Source organism: Nicotiana tabacum, chromosome 17 (assembly GCF_000715075.1).
Source record: "Nicotiana tabacum cultivar K326 chromosome 17, ASM71507v2, whole genome shotgun sequence".
Taxonomy (NCBI): domain Eukaryota; kingdom Viridiplantae; phylum Streptophyta; class Magnoliopsida; order Solanales; family Solanaceae; genus Nicotiana; species Nicotiana tabacum.
Genome location: NC_134096.1, coordinates 41,289,774 through 41,300,315, shown reverse-complemented (window position 1 = coordinate 41,300,315; position 10,542 = coordinate 41,289,774). Strand labels below are relative to the sequence as shown.

At 41.4% G+C, this 10,542-nt stretch overlaps 1 pseudogene; it reads right to left on the bottom strand.

Annotated features, from left to right (window-relative positions):
• Window positions 1-2,829: 2,829 nt before the first annotated feature.
• On the bottom strand, window positions 2,830-7,649 carry LOC142171800 (large ribosomal subunit protein uL2mz, N-terminal part-like; annotated as a pseudogene).
• Window positions 7,650-10,542: the final 2,893 nt, after the last annotated feature.

Genomic DNA, 10,542 nt, shown 5'->3' with positions numbered 1-10,542 from the left:
GATAGTGTCCACAAGGAAAATAAAGGGGGGAGGGGGGTTATCATACTGACGTGCCTGGATGCGCTTAAATAAAGAAGACCGTGAAACCACGCAAACAAGAACCTAGCTTGGCTCTGAAGCATCCAACCTCACGAACCTGTTGGCCAAAGCCTGAACATCCAAAGCTAACGATCTCTCCTAAAATGGAATAAAAGAAAGACTACCCATGTTCTCAGCCTTCCTACTCAAAGCATCGACCATCACATTGGCCTTCCCGGGATGATAAAGAATTGTGATATCATAGTCCTCTAGTAGCTCCAACGACCTCTGTTGCCTCAAGTTTAGATCCTCTTTCTTGAACAAGTGTCGTAGACTCCTGTGATCCGTGAACACCTCACATGACATGTCGTAGAGATAGTGCCTCCATATATCTTCAGTGCGTGAATAATTGTCGCCAACTCCAAGTCGTGCACTAGGTAGTTCTTCTCATGAGGATTCAACTGACGTGAAGCATACATAATAACTCTACCCTTCTGCATTAACACACACCCAATGCTAATCCATGCAGCATCAAAATAAATTGTATAAGAAATCGATGTTAAAGGCAAAACCAGAACTGGAGTTGTAGCCAAGGTAGCCTTGAGCTTCTGAATGATCTCCTCACACTTGTTAGGACACCTAATTGGGGCACCCTTCTGAGTTAATCTAGTCAAAGGTGTTGCTATATATGAAATCCCCTCCATAAAACGACGATAATACACAGCCAAACTAAGAAACTTCCGGATCTCAGTAGCGCTAGAAGGTATGGGCCAACTCTGAACTGCCTCAATCTTCTTCGGATCCACCAATATGTCTTCAATGAATACGATGACAAAGGAATCAAGATATGGCTGGAATACACTGTTCATCAAGTGAATAAAGGCTGCTGGGGCATTAGTCAGCCCAAATGACATCACCAGAAACTCATAGTGACTATAGCGAGTCCTGAAAGCTATCTTCAGAATGTCTGAATCCCGAATCTTCTGTTGATGATACCCCGACCTTAAGTCAATCTTCGAGAATACTCGAGCACCCTGAAGCTAATCGAAGAAATCATCAATGCGCAGTAGTGGGTACTTGTTCTTGACTATAACTTTGTTCAGCTGCTTGTAGTGAATACACATTCTCATAGAGTTGTCTTTCTTCTTCACTAATAGAATTTGAGCACCCCAAGGTGAAATACTCTACATGATGAAACCCTTGTCAAGAAACTCCTGAAGTTGTTCCTTTAATTCCTTCAACTCTACTGCTGCCATGCGATACGGTGGAATAGAAATGGGCTAAGTGCTCGACACCAATTCAATACCATAATCGATATCCCTATCTGGTGGCATGCCTGGTAGGTCTGCTGGAAACATATGTGCAAAATATCTCACTACTGGAACTGACTCAACGGTAGTAGTATCAGCAGTGACATCCCTCACAAAGGCTAGATATGATAAGCACCCCTTCTCAACAATTCGTTGTGCCTTCAGAAAGGACACTACCCTACTAGGAACATAACCCAATGTACCTCTCCACTCAACTATGGTAAACTCGGCATAGCCAATGTCATACTCTTGGCGTGACAATCTAGAATAGCGTGATAGGTCGACAACCAATCCATGCCCAAAATCACATAAAATTATACCATATTGAGTAACAGAAGGTCAACCTTAGTCTCATAACTCTTGATAGTGACAAAACACGACCGATAGACATGGTCTACCATAATAGAATCCCCAACAAGCATAGACACATAAACATGGGCACTCAAAGAATCACGAGATATATCCAAATATGAAGTAAAGTAAGATGATACATATGAATACGTTGAACCTGGATCAAGTAAAATTGATGCATTCCTATGATAGACCGGAATAATACCTGTGATGATAGCATCTGATGCAATAGCCTCAGTCCTACCCGGAAAAGCATAACAACGGGCCTGGCCTCCCCCTCTAGGACGACCGCTACCCACCTGTCCTCCCCTTTGGCTGGCTGTGCAGGTGAAGTAGAAAATGGAGCAGAAACCATGGACTGTGTACCCTATGGAGGTCCACTACTCCTAAGTTTGGGACAATCCCTTATAATGTGCCCAGTATCACCACACTCGAAACAATTTATCGGCGGGTTTGGCTACTGGAACTGAGCCTGACCCGGATGGCTAGAATAACGGCTGTAAGCACCCCGTGAACGAGGTGCACAAGATGATGGCTGGGTAAGATGAGTACTCTGATGTCCTGAAATATCTAGGGCACTACGAGTGGCCTGAAGTTCGTACCTATTTGTTTGATTGATAAAACTCTGCCATAATGGATCTTTCCCCCAAAGTAGGAGCCCCCAGATCCTCCAAAACCATGAGGCCTCTTGTACTCCCTATCCTCCCTCTCCTGACCACGAATACGCTCTAATGTCCAAGTAATCTTAATAACCCGCTGTAATGGAGTATCGATCTCCAGCTCCCTTGCCAGACTGCATCTAATACCATAACTGAGCCTTTCAATAAATCTGCAGACTCGATCTCTGACTGTAGAAACCAAAGAAGGTGCATGGAGGGATAGCTACTAAACCTCATGGCATATTCTGACACCGTCATAGTCTCTAACGCAATTGCTCGAACTCTATGCGCCATGCATCCCGGAGGGTCTGTTGGACAAACTCCCTTAAAAATAGATCAGAAAAATAAGCCCAAGTGAGTGGCGATGTACCAACTGGCCTACCCTCCTCATAAGCCTGCCACCACCTATATGCTGAACACGTCAACTGAAATGTGGTAAAGGCAACTCTGCTCACCTCCACAATTCCCATGGTGTGGAGAATACAATGACACTAGTCTAGGAAACCATGTGCATCCTTAGAAACTGCGCCACTGAAAGTAGGAAGATCATACTTCTTGAACCTCTCAAGCCTCCTCTGCTCTAAAATCTGATCAACATGGACCCACTGCTCTGGAGTACGGGAGGCGGGAGTCTGTGTTCCTCCCCCATCTTGAGAAGTAGCTGGTACAAGTGGGATCAGTCTCGCTGAGCCAAGGTACCAAACATGCTCAGGAATTGTGTTAAAGTTTTATGGAGTCCAGGGATAGTAATAGGTATATCAGGTGCCTTCTCCCCAACCGGAGCTGCTGGTGGATCCTCGATCACTGCTCTGGCAGGTGCTCTAGCTGTAGCATGTGCTCTTCATCAGCCCGACCTCTCACAGCACTTGCAAGGGGCGCGAGGTTTCCTCATCAAATCCAACAGTGCGTGTACTCACCATCTATGAGAGAATAGAAAGACAAAAGGTTAAGTTCGGAAATCAATAAATCTGCATGAAAAGTAACGAAAAAAGTGAAATTTCCTAATAGTTCTGTAACCCCTCAAAGATAAGTACAAACGTCTCCCCGTACCGATCCGCAAGACTTAAGAATCATAGAACCTATAAACCTAGAGCTCTGATACCAACTTGTCACGATCGAAATTTCCTCATTGAGAGTCGTGATGACACCTAGTCTTCCAACTAGTTAAGCCGGTCACTCAACATTATTTTAAACAATGAAAACATGAATTAACAAAAATATTGTTTATCAAAAATGTGGAAATAAAAGTAATATCGGCCAAAGCACAAAGTATTCGGCATAATATCCCAAAACTATGTGGTACAGAGTCACAAGCTCTAATCGAATACACAATATTAATCTCAAAATACAGAATTGTCTATAATACATAAACAATAGTAATGAAACTAAGAGGGTGACTCCGAGGCCTGTGGTTGGATCATGCAGGGATACCTTGAAGTCTCCGGTGTGTGAAATGACTTACTATAGATCAGTACGGTCCAAGGTACCTGGATCTGCACAAAAAGATGTGCAGAAGCATAGCATGAGTACACCATAATCGGTACCCAGTAAGTATTAAGACTAACCTCGGTGTAGTAGTAATGAGTTTCAAGTAATGTGATACTGGCAGGCAAGCTACCTTAATCTATCTTCAACTTCGATTCGTTACGCTTAGAAGCTCCAACAAGCCCTAAAGTTTCTTGCCGCTTAAAATGGTGCCAAGAGAACGCTGCTTTACATTTGATCCTATGTACCCATAAAGAGATAACGTGTTTTTTCCTTAGACTTTCTCTCTCATTCGCGGATCAAAGAAAGCGGGCTTTGCCCTAGCTACCACTATTCTTGGGAAACCTAACGAGCTACTGAAGGAAAGGGATGCAGTCTCTTACCTATCCTTTGGAGCTGAGAGGACAGAGAAGAAATCTGTTACACCCCATACTTCAAACGTCACTGTCATTATAGGATTAACTAAAGTAAGCTCAAAAAGAATGAAATCCTTTTATAAGGATAAGAAAGGTTTACCGAAGTCTTAAGTAAGCTAAAATGAATATGAAACTTTCTAATCATGATTTAAATGAGTTTAAAGTTATGATATGACTATATATGATGTTTGGATATGGAATATAAAGTTTGGGAAAAATCGGATTTAAGTTGCGGAAAAATCGAGTTAAGATTTGCCTTGTAACGAGTCGTTTTGAGAAATTAATTCGTAAGCTTTATGATGTCATTTTGAGACATATATCATACCAAAATGAAGGTATATGAATCTAGTTTCCAAAGTCCAAACCATTTATTCATACAATATAGGAGTAAATAAATATGGATTTTTAAAATAGGGTCGCCAAGTCACGTCGCCGCACTTCGGAGAAACTGGCAGATTTATAGGCCAGGTTGCGAGGCGATTTTCTCCCAATATATTGAGAGTTACAGGAAGATATTTATATTAAATTAAAGCTCCATGTGTCTAGTTTCTAACTCTGCAAACCGTTCATCGACATCAGTATAGATAAATATTTACGTTTTCGCGAGACTGCGCAGGAGGCCCCTATGGGACCCACTTGGTCGGGGCCCGATCTTCACTTATTCTTATCTTATTTTTGGGATGCGCTTTGCTCATTTTTCATTCTCCTTCCAGAATCACACTCTCCCAACCCTCCCAAACAGCTCCCCAAAGGCTCCAAATAAATTCCAAAGGAATACACCATAATCAAACATCAAAATTTAGCCTAAGTGAAGAAGAGAGTCTTTATGGTGTCATAATGTGATTAAGGGTGGTTGTAAGATAAGGGAAGATTTGGTTCGAGTTTTTCTAGATTCTTTAAGGTATGTATAACACCTATTTCTTGGGATTAATATTATCTATGTGTTGGTTAAGTTATTGGATGATGATTACAAGATAACACTTGAAAGGGGAAGAGTTGTTGTTATCTTTTGTTGGGTTGTTTTAAGGCTATATATATATATATGGCTGAAATTCACAACCAACTATATATATATATGTTGTTATGGCTGAAATTTCAAGTTGTATCTACTGCCTAAAGTATGTAAATCTTGTTCTTGGTTATGCTTAAGGTTAATCATGTGTTGTTTGTGTTGTTTGAATTAAAATCTTTAAGATAGTAATTGACATGGCATAAGGAATCGTTATCTTTTTTTGTGGGCTGTGTTGCGGCTATATATATGGTTGGTTGTGGCTAAAAATTATTATAAATAGTTTGATTATGTTTTGGCTGCTGTTGTTAAGATTTTCTATGTGCTAATTCAGTTGATTGAAGAAGATAACATGAAAAATAAGAGGTTGACGATAAAGGTTAAGGTGCTAGGCGTGTGGACTATTTTTGAAGATTATTTTTATGATGTTTTGGGATGAAAATGATATGGTAAGCATAAGTATGATGTTATACAAGTTGTAGGAAGATTCATGGAAAAGGAATTGGATTAAATTATATTTTTTGTTAATTGTAAATCGAGCCAGCCGCTCAAAATGGTTGTTGCAGTAATTAGAGAGCTTATTGTGGATTATATTGTTGTTGTTTGGGTTGTTTAGTGACTTTTAGTGACTTATGGGATGTAGTAAAAATAGGGGATGTGCTGTCCGTTTTCTTGTAGAATATTGGTTTTGAAATATGAGAGTTACAATGCTTATATGATGACGATGAATTCGGGTTACTCATTGGAGACGTAAGAAGATAATATTGAGTTTGGTTGACGATTGGAGAGAAGATTGCAAAGGTATATTAAGGCTATCCCTTATTTCCTTTTGGCATGATCTATACGATACAAACGAAACAAGCAAACACGCAACTTTTATAAATGCCTCTATTCATAGAAGTACTAGGGGTGCCTATGTTATTGATTCCCCATGTGTCTTATTATTATAGCTTCTGTTCATAGGTCTCAGAACAATACGTAGTTGATAAAGGTGTATCATTGCATTATATCATTGACTTACTTCATTATGCATTGCATTCATTTATACATGTTTATTGACCCATGACCAGATGGCGTTCTATACATGTATATTATATGTATATGGGATATGGGGAAAGGTTATGGCATTATATACGCACCACCACCTGATCAGCTGATATACGTTGATGATTTCGCCCACAGTGGCTGAGATGATATGATGGGATGCCCTCAGAGGCTTGATGGCGTTATGTATATACCTATGCATGGTATGACATTTATACGCGCATGCATGACATTATAAATTTTTCATGATTCACAGAGCTATTCAGAATTACAGGTTTAGTTCTTTACTCCGTGTTTCTTTCATATCTTTTATATACTATTTTCATGCCTTACATACTCGGTAATTATTTGTACTGACGTCTCTTTTGCCTGGGGATGCTACGTTTTATGCCCTCAGGTCCCGATAGACTGGTTAAGAGTTCTCCTAGTAGGCTATCAGCTCAGCGGAAGGTTTTTGTGCACTCCACTTGCTCAGGAGTTGCCTATTTGGTAAGTATGATTTAGACATGTATTGATTAGTATTTGGGGCTCTGTCCCAACCTTTATGACATTTATGTACTCTTAGAGGCTTTTAGACAGATGTCATGTATATAGATACTTGTATGGCCTTGTCGGCCTATGATTTGAGTATACAAAGGATTATGTCGGCCTTATAGGCCCGTATGTCGCATGCATAAGCTTCTATATCATGTTGGATCATCCCATGTCGAGTATTATCTTATGATTAATTCTAGTTATCTCATGACGGCCTTTTCGGTTCATTTACCCATGATAGTATGATAAGAAGGATACGTTACGTTGGTACTCGGTTGAGTTAGGCACAAGGTGCCCGTCGCGGCCCTACGGTTTAGGTCATGACAAAAATGTCCTTCGCGCAAGTTGTTTTACTTCCTGCGTTCTTACTAGTAAAAAAGGGCCTCTTTGATCAAGAAGGCATTCTGGTAGAAAGGGCGACCACTACATAAGTCGCCACCCATCCACGAGAGAAGCAAGCTACCTTTCTTTCATCCTACTTCCCTGGTAGGGAAGAGAACAAAAATGGACCGCAGATGGTAGCCGTGGTTGATTCAAGGATCTTATGCGGCAGAGCGAACTCTTCTATCATGTTGCATTTTCTCTGAAAACCCCTTCCCCCCCCGGTCCATCATACCGGAGCAATTTAAGAAGAATGATTAGTCTCATATTCTATTTTTTCTATAATGCATATAGACTAAGTGCTTTGTTTCAGATCAATTCTCCGTTGCAATCACTTCGATCCACCCCCTTGGTGAAAAATCATAATACGCCCTGAGAAATTCCTACCAGCAGTCTTCCCTGTACTCAAAGTGAATTTTCTAAGTGTTCTCCATTATCTCATTGTTTATATCGTAATCATTCGATTCTGCCCCTAAACGTAGCTCCTACTCCTCCTCCTTCTCCTTTAGGATAGGATCCTCTTTGGTCCTTTTTACATAACACTCTCGTCCGCTCAAGAAGACTGGCTATCTTTCTCTTTATATGCAATATTTTTAAAGGCAAATAATCACATCTACCTTGACAACGTCATTTACTGATATATTCATTGCATGGAATGCCACACGCAATTGTCAGTGACTGGGGATCTGGTCTTCATTAGCAATTTATGTCATGACCACTTTTGTTTACAAGGGACAAAATTTAAAATAAGTACTGCTTTACACTCTTTTCCTGGTTGGGGTTTCTTATACCTAAATGCAGTAGGCCACGCGAGTAGTCTAACAAATGAGAGGCTATCGACGAAGGGGTCAAAGGTTGCGCTTGCGATAATATAAAGCTTGTGCAAGCCCCATTCAACCTCGCCTGCGTGTTAGCTTGCTTGTACTATCGCTAGCCTGCCTGACCTGCTTTCTAGCTAGCTTCTTTATGGCAAGTGCTACCCTAACCTAGCTAGCGCTACATCTTACTAACATCTTTTGAATTTCCTTGCAAGCTCTACCTCTATTTGGCAATCCCACATCGCCTTCGTCTCCCACTATAGTCGCCTTCTTTATATGGCAAGCGCTACCAGTCGCTTGCACTACATTGTCTGACGTTAACCTTTCCTGACTGCTTTCGCTCTGACTGAGCTGACTGTCGCGCCTGACTTCTATATCCCATTATCCATAGATCTCCTTCCTTATCATTGCCGGTCTAAGAAGAAGGTTGCTAAGTCAGATGTCTGGTGAACACATTCGTAATAAGTATGGGTATAGTAGGTGTACTAGTAAGGAAGTGAGGTACTGAGTTTAGCGTCTATAAGGTAAGTAGTGGATCTTTATTATCGAATGATATGGGAGACATTCAAAGCATCAGTCTTGCATCAAAAGAAGAAATGGACTGACCGACCGCCGTTCAAGAGAGATCGCGAAGGCTCGAACTTGTTGCTAGCTTTGAAACATGGGACAAGGGAAAGAGGAAGACCAAACAACGTCGCAGTCAAAGCAAAGAAAAAGATGCCAAAAAAGATTCACTTTAGCTTCTAGCTCGCTTAGCTTATTATAGGTTACTTGCAAGACTTTCGATAGATGGCTTGGCCGAACGAAATCATCGATCTAGATAGAAGGGTCATTCACTCCCTAATTTTTAAGAGGTTGCTTGCGACGGTAGCATTAACTAGGCAATCAAGGTAGGTCAAACAGAGTTAGTCCTAGGGTAAAAATCATGGATGGAAAAATGAATTTAACTGGTTATCACTTGATGACCCGGTGGAGAATGGGAACAGAGATTCGCTCCCATAAACGAATGAATGGGACTCCTGGTCTTGTTCGAACCAGAGATTCCGACAACCCGAGGAATTCGTAGAAAGAGATGGCCCGGATATTGGAATCTGCCCAAAAGTCCTGACTTTTTCAAGGCAGGGCTTCGACCCGTATCTGGCCAACTCCTCAAACTGCTGGGTGCGGCATATTCATGGACTAGCAAAGGGAACTCTCAATTTGATCATGAGATTCTAGAGAGCTCTCTATCTTTCCCCAAATTCCAACTAGCGCGGTTCTTTTTCTCGACCAATTTGAATTCCATTTCATTTTTGATTTTATGTGTTATAGAGTAGTAAGTAGCTAGGGGGATTTCAGCGCATGCTGTATTGTGAATCTATAGAGAAATTAGAAGCGCCTACGATAGCGTATAATTATTACCATTTGTGACCGACTGTTACTTGCAAGAGGTGGCGATTGGCAGTGTTCCAAAGCACCATAATGACGTGTGTTAGAGCATTATGGCAAACGATCCCCAACACTTGTAGTTATGTGGATCACCTTCGGCTTGGTATACTCTTTCCCTAACGCATGTTGATTACCATAAAGACACCAAGGCATATCGCATGCGCCAGTTTCGGGGATGTTGTTTACACTACACTGGTAACAACTCAAAGTGCCAAAATGACTCTAGTGTTGCAAGTGAAGGTTTTAGTCTTATCGAACGAAGAAACCACCAGTCGCCCTTAGTTCTCCAAAATACCATTTCGCTTGCGTGAGCAACGACCCCTAGCACCAAGAGCACGCTCCTTTAGTGTTCCCGACCGTCTGCATTTTGGCCTTAGCATTCCAAACAACCAGTAGTGTGACCGATTTATGTTCAAAACAACCGATGATTCTAGCGCTGACTCGTGGGCCTCCTAAACACCGTATAAAAAGGACTAGTGCTATAACGACTAGTGGTGTTACGGAACGACTACCCTATGAGTGGTAATAAGGACAACGTAAGTAGGTTTGATAGTAGTGTTAGGACGACTGGTACTCATAGTTGTATTGCTCTAACGTAACGACTCAAACAACTATGACTGCTCCCAAGACCATGACACGCATATGCTATACCATCGATTATTGCTTGCGAAGCAACCGCAACTCGTTGTAGGTCCTCTACAACCATTACAGTTGAGTAGCTTTCACTCCTTCACTTGAAATGTGTGGTTGGTTTACCAATGCATGGCTTCCCCAGCGCTAATAGTCGCGTGAGTTCTCCTAGGCCATAACCCATGTGTTGAAATAAACTGCATGATGCGTTCTAGAGTTGCCGTAGTTCTGTTACCGCCTTATCATCTTGGGTTGGGAATGATACAACATTCTCAATTCAAGGATACTCAATTTCAGGCTTTCGAAGCTCTGACACTTTCTGTCGCATTTATTCTCTCATTTGTTTACCTTTCATTTTGACTTTCCTTTTATAGAATGTAATGCCCAACAGTTTAAAGGAAGGGGTGAAGTCTTGGGATCTGCTCTAGTCGAGTTATTACATGTCTCTCTCAAGAGTCG